The sequence below is a fragment of the Acinonyx jubatus genome, chromosome D3 (genome assembly GCF_027475565.1).
Source record: "Acinonyx jubatus isolate Ajub_Pintada_27869175 chromosome D3, VMU_Ajub_asm_v1.0, whole genome shotgun sequence".
NCBI lineage: Eukaryota > Metazoa > Chordata > Mammalia > Carnivora > Felidae > Acinonyx > Acinonyx jubatus.
In genome coordinates, this window is record NC_069392.1 from 49,763,870 (window position 1) to 49,776,287 (window position 12,418).

Consider the following 12,418-nt stretch of genomic DNA (forward strand, 5'->3'; position numbering starts at 1 on the left):
TCATATGTATCTATAGATACATATAGATCTTGTGTATGTGTCAAAGGCTTTGAATTGGCATGCAAAGCTTAACAGTTGAATCTGAATAATACGGACTGAGGAAACCACTGTAGTAGGAGGAAAGATGATGGTGTGGGGATGGTCACAGACTGCTACAAGGTTGAAAGAAGAGGGGCTTCCACAGCTCTAGAGGTGTGTGGTGCTTTCCTGCTTTTCTGGTTCTGGCCAGTGCTTGCTTTCAGCAAGGAAATGTGATGAGTTCCATCTAATTTCTGTTATTTGCTTTTAAGAAGGTGGATGGAATGGGTGTGAATACTGGGGTTTGGGTATTAACACTAGAATCACTGGGGATGAGGAAGCTGAACTCAGAAAGGAACATTTAGGGGGCCTGGGTGTCTCAGTCGATTAAGAGTCAAATTCTTGATTTTGGTTCAAGTCATGACTGCACAATTCATGGGATCAAGCCCCGCATTGGGCTCCGAGCTGACAGTGCAGAGCCTGCTTGGGATTCTCTCTCTCCCTCTCACTCTGCCCTTTCCTTGCACACATGTGTGCATGCATTCTCTCTCTCTGTCTCTATTTCTTTCTCTCCCTCTTTCTCTCTCTCAAAATAAATAAACTTTTTTAAAAAAAGAAAGAAACATTTGGTTTTATTTCCATGTATGTAAAGGGGAATATGTGAAATTCATGTCTTATATAATTCATATATTCTCTTATTTATCCTTTTTTCCAGTCTAGTAGCCTGAAAAAAATGTATGCTACATTTTCTTGATTATTGTGATATTTTTATCATTTCATAACTGACTTTTGTAATTTTAGCAGTTTAAATTATATATATTTATAATATATAATATATACTATATTAATATATCATATAATAATATATAATATGTAATATATATAAATTTTAATTTACATTTATATATATTTAAATTTATTAAATTTATATAAATATAAATTTAATAAATTTAAATATATATTTTCTCCTCTCCTTTCCTCTATACTGATACTGCTTGTGGATGGAGGGACTGAAATGTCAATGTGCAGGTATATGAGGCAGGCATGCAGTTTCAACCATTAGGATTTTATTCAACCTTCTAATTGCGCCTAACCCATGAAAAAGAATAATGTATTTTTTAAAAATATTTCCTGGGTTAATATAGTCTCTATTCCAGTGCATACTAAATTTTTAGGTGCATAAAATTTACCTGCAACATTTAAAAATCAACACCTTTCTAGATTCAACCATTTAAGATTCTTAGTAGATCTGGGACAGGACCTAAAAAGTTGCGTTTCTAACAACTACCCAGAATCATTTCATGTAAAAATCCTGTGGGCTACATTTTTTAAAACTCTATAAGCTCCAAAGACTTTTATAATTTTATGTCATACAGTAAAAAACAGATGTTGAAGAGAGGGAAAAAAACAGCTCTCTGAAATGGCTTACTAACGTGCATAAAACTCTTTATGACTCATTCTAATTATATGTATTCTCCTTTAATTTGCCCATACATTCTTTTTAATTATAAAAATAACTTTTTCAAACATTTTCCCCCATCAGATATTATTAACTTTTCCCCTCAGGCCTGGAAGTAGTAAGATGGGATTACAATGTTCCTTTGCATCTCTGGCCATCTGATACAAATAGGGGTGCTGTAAGATCCTTACCTGGAACCCCTGTCTCAGGTTCACAGGCCCCTTACCCAGAACAGAATCACTTCATGCCATTTGAGTAATTTTTGAAAAATATAATTAAACTTGTTTTTATTGCCGTTGTAATTCTATCGTGTCACTCTCAAGATTGCAGGGTTATCACACAGTTATAAAATACCAAATTTTATAAGTTCAAATATCTGGAAAGGGGTTTGTTCTTTACTGGATTATGGCCTGTATTTCACTAACTTATAAGTGGCCTGCACATAGTAGATATACAATCCAGGGTGAGAATGACCCAATGAAAAGAATTCAGAAATCAAGATACAGGTGATCTGTGGATGTGCTTACAAATCGAAAACAAAGGCCATCTGCTCTACTACACATACAGTCAGGTAAGAAATGTTATTTTTAATGCATACTATGCACGTAGCATTTTAATCTCCAAGGTGTGAGTTTTATCAATCAAACACTGTAAGCTACGATGTAAAATTGGAAAACATTCAACAATGAATGGGTTAATTTTGTTGTTTTACAGCATTGGTTTTGTTAGAGGTTTTTAATAATTATTTAAAATATTGTTTTCTGTGGATATGTCAGATATGAATATACCACATTTCCAAATTATACATCATAGTTTTCAATATTGCTAGTCAAAAGTCATAGACACTGAAGCTAAAACATAAACATCTCTCAGTAACCAAGTTATTCTCGGCTGTAACTGCATGCTTGTTATTTATGATGACTTCTACTAGCTAGCTAGATAACCTGAGACAAGGTACTTAAACTCTTTGTCTCAGTTTTCTAATCTTTAAAACTGGTATGATATTAGGGCCTAATCCATAGGGTGTTGTAAGGATGATAATACATTTTTTTTTAAAGTTAGGAGAGAGCTTGGCATGTGGTAAACACTATTTAAGTGTATCTATTAATATTAGGATCACTTGGAATAGGCAATTCCAAGTAGTATTCATGGAGAAGGTAGTGAAAAATAATCTGTCGCAGAGAATGATAAATATTGCTGAAGGTTAATTGCTTAACATTTCAGAAATAAAATATGCTCAGATTTTTTTTTTGTTTTAGGTTCCCAAAAGATTCTCTCATATTATGTGGGTTTTTTCCCCTCACTGGTAGCTTAGAGAAATTACTCTAAATAACAAGACAGACAAATTACTTAGCCAAGTGTCTTAGTTCAGTGAAGTACCATAGACAGGTTTATGAACAACAGAAATTTATTTCTTATAGTTTTGGAGTCTGCAAATGCAAGATCAGAGTGCCAGCTTGGTCAAGCTCAGGTGAGGGCACTCTTCTGGGTTTTAGACCCAGTTCTCTTGTATCCTCAAATGGCAGAATGGACAAAAGGGAACTCTCTGGGGTGTCTTTTATAAGGCCACTAATCCCACTCATAAGGGCTCTATCCTCATGACCTAATTACCTCTCAGAGCCATCATAATACACTTCCTAATACCATCACATTGTAGGGTAGGATTTCAGCATATGAAGTTTCAGGTGGGGTGACAAAAACACTTGATCCATAACATCAAGTTATCAACTGTTTTTTTCTTTTCTATTATTTCTATTTACCCGATAACTGGAGTTGTGGATTAAATGCATATTAATAGCCCGTTATTAGCGAAATTCTGGAATAAAATGATTTTTGTGAGATATACACACTTTGCAAATTCACAGTGATATCTAAAAGTATATAAAAATTTTCTTTGAAATAACTATTAACTAAATTTCAAGGACTGGCATATTTTTGGCAAAAAAAAACTATCAATATTTCTCTCGTTGCTTGAAAAGGGCTATTAAAAAGGCTCAATAATTTCATAAATTGCTGAGTTGATTTTGTTTTGCTGAAAGAGAGTTGGCAAGAAATGTCAGCAATAACTGTACATACAAAAGTGAATCCACTTGGGTCTTAGTGAACTTCCCATGTAATTTGCACTTTGCCCCCTGGAAAGACTGAACTGGGACAAAAAAATCTAGTGAGACTGTCAGAGTCCAAAACAAAAGCCATGGAGGTTGACTGAACAGCAGAAACCTAATAGTAACTAACTGTATTATACATGATTCTTGATATTCCTGATACCAGTTTTTGCTTATCGTACACTATACTTATTTTTCCTTAAAGACAAGAAATATGACTACTTCCCTTCAACAGCAAGTGTATCAAGCATTTTTCATAGTGCTTAGATTTTGTTGACTAAAAAAGTCTCCAAGAGCAAGATGTATAAACCAGTAAAACATAGAGCAAGTATACTTATTTTAAATACTTCTAATTTTTTTTAAGTTTATTTATTTTTGAGAGAGAGATAGAGTGAGTGGGAGAGGGGCAGAGAGAGAGAGAGAGAGAGAGAGAGAGAGAGAGAGAGAGAGAGAATCTTAAGCAGACTCCACACTCAGAGTGGAGTCTGACATAGGGCTTGATCCCACAACTCTGGGATCATGACCTGAGCCAAAATCGAGAGTTGGATGGCTCAACCAACTGAGCCACCCGAACACCCCTAAAGCAGAAAATGTTTTAAAGATTCAAAACTGAGGAATGAAATGCAAAAAACAAAACAAAACAAAAAATCAAAAAACAAAAGGATAAGGAATCTGTTAGCAGGCCTGTTTCTACATGGTATGGATGAGCAATCCTGAAACGACTCAAGGAAATATAAAACAACTTGTGGAGAAGAAGAGTCTGATTTCTTATTGCCAGAGAAAGGCATTACAAATATGGAAAGGGTGAAGACTAAGATGAATATTATGAAGCTGGATTGCAATTGGAGAATTGGTATATAAACCTATAGATTTTATTATGTGCACAGATAGATATAGAAATAGACAACATACACATATGCATATTTCCTAGCTCTGAAAGTTCTTGAAAGCAATGACATCCCAGGGCCAATGATCAAATTTTACACTGAGATTTTTGTCTCTAAAGACCATTCCCTTGTAAGAGTTACACAGGACTTCTTGTGTATATAGCTGTTTCCAGGACTAATACATGAAAGTACAAGATGTACTTGAAACATCTTATAGTGCTAGGAGGTGAAGACATACTCAAAAAAATGATGGAGATATGTCAAATAGATACAAAAGCATTTGCCCCCCTGATATACTGATAAATATACTGATAATAACAAATTATAATCCATAAAATAAAAACAGGAATCAAATATCGCATACGTACACGATGAAATTAAGGAATAAATGGGAAGAATGGAGAGCTCTTTAAGTAAAATTCCAAGTAATGAATGTGGAGGAAACAAGAAATTAGAAAAATTACTATTTGTTTGCAACCACAGCAATAAGAGTCTTTAGGCAAGAAGCTAAAATCAGTGGGCACAAGTATGATGACAACAGGATATTTACACAGTCTATTTACATCTAACAGATGCTTGTTAGTTATAAAGGAGAAAATAGTACCTCCACAATGAAGAAACACGGCAGACACAACATTAGCCATAGGTGGAAATGTACATTATCAGTGATGGGACAAATCAATACCAGATGTCTCCTTATAATGATATACTGAGAATTACACAATATCATATCTGCTGTGTTCTTGGACGAATTATATAACCTGCATCTAATAATACGGAACCATTAGTTAAACTGAACATGAGGAGACATTCTAGAAGATAATTGGCCTGAACTCTTTAATAACATAATGTAATGTTAAGTCTGACAGACGTGAAAACTAAGGGTACTGTGTCATCCTAGATTGGATCTTGGAATAGGAAAGGATAAATGTGGTACAGTTGACAAAATCTGAATAAGATCTGTAGATTAGATAATACTGAATTTAAATATTATTTCCTCTTTTTGACAATTGTATTCACCCACTTAAAGGACTGTCCTGTTTTTAGAAATATATTGAATTTGTGAAGTATTTTAGAGGTAAAGGGGTATTTGACGTAAAATTTAAAACTTGCAAAAATGTAAATATAAACACACAGAGAGACTAGATAGATAGATAGATAGATAGATAGATATAGACAGAGACAAAGACAAGGACTGAGAGAACAGTAGATAGAGACAAAGACAGGGACACATGTGTGAAAAATGTTAACATTAACGGAATGTAGGTGAAAGGTGTACGAAAATTCTTTGTACTATTTTTGTGCTTCTTTGTACTTTATACTATACTTGTCTGAAATTATTTCAAAATAAAAGTTAAAAATAGATATCCCTGAACCCTTATTCAGTTCAGCCTTAACAAGAAGCACACAGAGTCTGATAATGAAAGGTTGCAATGTGATAGCTATAGATCAGATTGCCTATTTGATTGCCTTTTACCATCCCTTTGTAATATGAAGCTTTCTGGTCTCGTTGCATAATAATTAGATAATTTTTATGTTTAAAAGATTGACCAAGCTAATAGTACAAACTAGAGCTAATCTGAAACTTGTCATAACACCTTGTATAGTTTAGAATAAGGGAAAATAACATCTTCAACAATATTAAATTATCAGAGGAAAAAAATACTTCAATGAATTACAGTCTTTTGGAGATAAAGTTTGAGAATTGGGACCACAGAAAAGGAGAAGAGAAAGGGGCAGAATGGAGGCTGCTTTAAGTCCAGCAAGGGGAGGCACCACCTTTATCCATTATGGACATCACTCCCAAACAATGGCCACATTTACTGGGCTGCTGTATGCATGCTTACAGTGCTTGTAATTGAGGATGATTATGGTTAATGACTCCAGTAATGTGCACTTTCAAACCAGCAGGACAATGTAATTTGTATCAAACCTATTCAGTATCTCTTCAGGCATTCTGCCTGGTTTAATCTTAGCTCAGCACTGGCTGCAGAGGGAGGCTCTGAAAGCTTCACAGCTGGCTCAAATTAAAATTTTCATGGTCTCTCCCACTCCCCAATCCCTCCAGTATATTCAGAAGTAAATAAAGCTGTTTGAGTCTTCGTATCAGCTGGATGCCGCAGGGACTGTCATAGTTTAACGTGACAGGACCAAGAACTTTAGTCCCAAAAACACTAGGCTTTAGTGTGCAGAGAGGAAACAAAACATCTGTCTGTGAAATTCACTGATGAGGTGTTAACCAATAACAACTCACTTCTTGGTAAAGAGAAGCTGTTTTACATTTCAATATACTGTGAAAGACAACATTCTGTGGTTTTTCAAAACATAAAAATAATCGGTTAATACAAAATATGTCCAGTTTCCCTTTCTCCAGCTATCAAAAAGAAATCCCTTGTCAGCCAAATTGTTTGTGAAATCAGTTCAGGAATAGATCCTATTTAGAAGCTAGATTATTCATTGAAATCCAGTTCCAACAAGATATTTATTTATTGGTTTGTCTCTTTCTTTCTTTCTTTCTTTCGAGCTATGAGATTAAGAAGCATAAACATGGCTTTATGCCATTCTTTTTTTTTTTTTCCCCCTTTCTGGTTTACTGTCACTTTAGGGAGAGATGAGGCATAGTTTCTATACACTTATGCCTGTATATTTCAGAGACTCTGGTAACAAATACTGAAGCATGACAGAGTGGGTATACAAATGAGATGGAAAAATATGTTGAAGGGCCTAAGGCTGAAGATAATTACAATTCTGAAATAAAATTGCTATTGTGTTCCACTCCTCAGGTTTGTAAGTAGAGTTTTTCTTTCTACCCCGGCTGAATGCAAATCGCTACATTTCAGCAGTTCCAGAAAACATTTTCAGACTAAACAATGATATCTGTCAATGGTAACAGTAGGATGAGGTTGGAAAGCAAGGTGAAAGTGCATGTGTCTCCTGGTCTTCGTGCAAGGTAACTGGCATGGAGAATGATTGACATGTGAAACGAATAGCAACGTTTGGATGGCAAAGTGGTTATAAGCAGCAGGAAAATGTGCTGATTATGCTACCCTGAGATTTTTCATAGGTAAGTATTTCACATTTTATTTTATTTTTAGAATGCTTATAAATCAAACTGTTTTGCGCTCAAATGTTTACCCATATGTCATGAAGTTTAAAGTTTATGACCATACACCTTGCCTCATAGTGTAGATTACGTTGTTCAGTTTGTATCAAATAGCTTTGAATGTGAAAGTGCAGTTGTTTGATTGTAAATGGCACGAGCTAAATTGACTATAAATGACCTCATGTTGTCTAGCATGGAAATACTGTCATTCCTTGTGTGAAAAGTAATAAAAAAAAGCATTTGGTATAAAGACTCATTGGCAAGTTTCAGGATTTCACAGTTCTACCAATTGACAGAAAGAAATCTCTAACACAAGCAAAAAATATATATATTAGTATAGATGTTTTACAGCTTTCTGTATCACGTTCATAAGAAAATGATTTAAAATGAGTAAAAGGACATGATAATGATATTATAATGTAGGGCAAAATACATAATTGCACACCTGGGAGTAATGCAGCTTGTCTATGCGATCTATGAGAGAGAATTCTATCAAACTCTTGGAAACATTCAGGAACCTATGCTATAATTCCCCTAGTACCCCTTCTAACAACTTCCTAATCTCCTTCCAGCATTTGATGGCTATTCCGTCTTGACTTATCTTTATGGTATTGATGGCCAGTACTCTGGATAAGCTTATTCACAATTTGGAATGCTAAAGACTATAATATCCCAGGCTTCCTTGTGGCTGGTGCTCTGCATGTTACTAGGGATTTCTAGGTTGATGGGTCCATATTAGCAGTCAGAAGGGAAATGTCTTTCTGACAAACACGGTCATAAAGGCATTGCATTTTTCTTTCCTTTATCAGCTATACCATAGATTCTGGCTTTGTGGAGTTGACTACAAGCAGCAATAATAGGATTTCTACTGAACAGCCTGAGTTGTAAATTGGGCTTTTCCCTGGCGTTCTTGCTTCTAAACCAACATGTCCTTTAATATGCCAATTTCTGCTTAAACTAGCTAGGTTGGGCCCTGTGGTCTGAACAGAAGACATTCAATTAATAAAATGTGACACTGAAAAAAGTTCACTTTCATATGCTTGAATTTTGTTATTTATCTGGATGCCATATTTCATAGTTAAGTAGCATTAATGTCACCAAGCCTCTCAGTGGTGAAAGGCAGTGGACCTTCTTTGTCTTTATAGTTTTTTTTTTAATCTTCAGGAATTCTACCTATGACTCATTTGCTATTTCAAGTGTCCCTAGTCAAAAGAATTTTTTTGTGCCAGCAATTTCTATTATGATATAATCACTTGGAGCGAGACATTTTTACAAACATATGGCTAGATCACAGTAGCAACTAGTCTCAAATTATCTGCTCTTCTGGGCAGTGGTCAGCTTGAGAAACATTCAAGTCAAAAGCATGTGCATTTTTATGATAGTTAATTGGGAGTTTCTGTAGTATTGTGCATCTCAAAATCTCTGCTTTGGCAAAGTTAATGTACACCCCCGTAGGTCACTGTATTCTCTTCTAGAGGAAGGAGAGGGAATCTTTTTTCCTGTTCCAGGCCTTGCCGTATCCTACTCACTTGGATTCATCCCCTCATTTGTTTCAATATTTCTTAAAGTTCTCTTTTCTCTAGTACTCCCTAATAACTGTCTTTTTCCTTAAAGACTTATTTTATTAAAAAAAATTTTTAATGTTTATTTATTTTTGAGAGAGAGAGACAGAGAGCAAGTGGGGGGACAGGCAAAGAAAGGGAGACAGAGACACAGAATCTGAATCAGGCTCCAGGCTCTGAGCCATCAGCACAGAGCCTGACACAGGGCTTGAACTCACGAACCATGAGATCATGACCTGGGCCAACATCGGTTGCTCAACTGACTGAGCCACTAGGCACCCCGAGACTTATTTTAAAAATATATTACATGTGCACGGTTTTTCCTCTGACTTCTTTTCATTTCACAAAACTTTCCAGACTTGCAAATAGCCCTTCAAATACTGACCACTGCTAGATGAATATGATGATACATCGATGAAAAATATTCTGTATAAACTATACAACATTCAATATCAGTTGGTATGCTTGTATCCTGTTGCTACTTAATGTTTGCTGAAGCAGAGGCACAACCACACATGTCTTGTTTTTCATTATTGATTTTGTGAGAAGTCATCATGAGATTCCAGAAATGGAGTCTCTTTGTACAGATTATGCTGGCTTTTTTCAAATGCTCTTGAGTTATCATTAAGAATAACAGATGCTTAAGCTCTTTGACAATCTTTAGGACCAAAAATAATTGTAACAGGTCAGAGGAGAGGCAGCCACTCCTTGATCTTTTCATGATATATGGCGTTCTGGGCCCTTGAAATAAGTGAATTGAAATGTTAACTATATTAATAACATCATACAAGTGGACTTTGGTGATGTAGGGGATTGAAGAGGCCAACCTACATCTGTCAGGGTTCCAAGCGATACTAATACCAGATGAAAGGCCAGCCTGGCTAGCTGAAACTTCTGTTTCCCAAATATTTGGTACTGCTACAGTTTTCTCCCCATTTACAGCATGTTATGTTTTATATGATGTTGTAGTGACACACAATGATAGTAAATAAAAGACCAGACACTTACAGTAAGATTTACTTGGAAATTTCCAATCTGCTAACAGGAAAACCATAAAAATATTGCTTCTTTTTTTCTTTCCCAGATGTTTACATTCTAAAAGAGAACAAAAAAGCTTTTAAGCTGCCAAATAATTCCTTGGATGTTTGCTTGCTATGACTTCTTCATAAGCATTCTATTAAAATAATCTCATTAAATACGGACTAAGAGTAAATTGCAACAATATTTTTTTCTTAGAAAATTATTTTTTTCCCTAATAGCAGCTGGTAATATCTCATTGTTTGACACCTTGCACAGGACATTCTGTAAAAAGACACTTTTGAGTGAACACTTTGAGGTACACATTTAATATATTGTTTGAATGGCCGGGGAAGAATAGAAGGCTATTTTTTTAAAAAATAAGTTCCTTTTTGGAAGAGGATGGCTCGATCTCAGATTTAATTTATCTGTGTCATGTTTATACTTTGAAATACATATCCTTTTTTTTAGTTTGTACTCATATCAAATGCACATAGAAGTTCATATATATACATATACATATAGATGTATAGTATAGCTATATTATATAGATGGATAGATAGATCTTTTTAGACAATATTTTTTTCTCCTGTGACCTAAATCAGACTCATAATAACATATATTGCAAAGACAGTGCTTTGGTAGTTTTTCATTATTAGGAGTGTTGTCAACTTTGGAATCTGAGTATATCTTGGACTGTCTGAATTAAGAAACAGATTTTAAGCTTTGTTTATAAATGTGGTAGAAAACATTACCTTTTTTTGTTTATATGTTTTCAAGAAAAAAGTACTTAGAATTTTTAAACCATATTGAGCATAAATTTTATGGACAGTAATAAGTAAAGCAGGAACATGTAGATTTTATTTTCATTTATAGAAGGAAGACTGGTGGCTTGGTGTCTGACATGGTTGATGAAACTTTTTTTCAATGTCAAGACTGATGTAAATAAATTGACAAAAACTCTGGAATACAAAAATAATTACTGGTGGGGTATTGGTCAGAGAAACAGAACCAATAGTAGGGTGTGTGTGTGTGTGTGTGTGTGTGTGTGTGTGTATCTTACAGTTTTGATTGTGGGAACTGGCAAGTCCAAAATCTGCAGGGCAACCTCATAGGTTGAAGAGCCAGTTGATGTTGCAGCTCCAGTCCAAAGGCAGTCATGTGACAGAATTCCCTGTTTCTTGGGAGACCTTAGTCTTATCCTCTGAAGGCCTTCAACTGGTTGGATGAAGCCCACCCACGTTATGAAGAGTAATCTGCTTTACTCTCAATCTCTGGTTTAAATCTTAATCTAATTAAAAAATGACTTTCACAATAACCAAATATTTGGGCAATGTGGTCTAGTCAAGTTTACACATAAAATGAACCATCATATGTGGCATTAGCAGTCTGGGTTCACAAAGAATTAAAATTATTTCACCAATCTCTTCAAAATGAGCATCGCTATCTATCAACTTTGGAGTAATATGAATACTCTTTAATTTCTTTTCTTCCATCCTCCTAAAAATCATGTCACTTTAATTTCCTTTTGTTTCCAATATTCCCTTCCTCGTGTCTTTTTCATTTTTCTCAGCTCTTGTACTCACACCACATGTATGCATGCTGATTTTCTTGATTTAATTGCTTTTCATGAGAAGGGAAGCTAGAAAAAAAATCCCATGCTCCATTTAAAGATTTAGAAACTCTCCTTCCAGGTGACTTCTACTTCATGGCAGGAACCTTAATCTCTGCTTCTAGCCTCTTTGAGGTAACTTTTATGTGCATTCGTGTGTGTGTGTGTGTGTGTGTGTGTGTGTGTGTGTTCTCTACGAAGGAAATGTATATCTTTTTCCAGTGTAATACCTCTAAAGTAGAAGATAGAAATTTTTAGAGCTCTAAGAATGTAAAGTGATAATTATATATGTGAATATCAAAGCATTGCAGAGTTAATTATCAGCCTTCCAAGCAGAGACAACTGTAGGCTGAGGTAAAAACTCAGGGAACCAGGATATAGGGCTCAAAATAGTTACACGCTGTAGTCACACAAAGGATAGATTCTCTGTAAAGTAACATGGATGTCACAGTCCTTGCTCCTAATATCACTAATGTGCATCACTATCTGAAATGAGACACAGTGTTGGAAAGGACTTGTAGAGTTTATCCAGTGAATCCTAGTACCTCCATTCTCTATTATGCCTACTGATGATATACCCCCTAAAGCAAATATTTAGAAAAATATTAGCTTTATGTTTGAAGACAGTGCATCCTACTGCTTATTGAATTCCAGA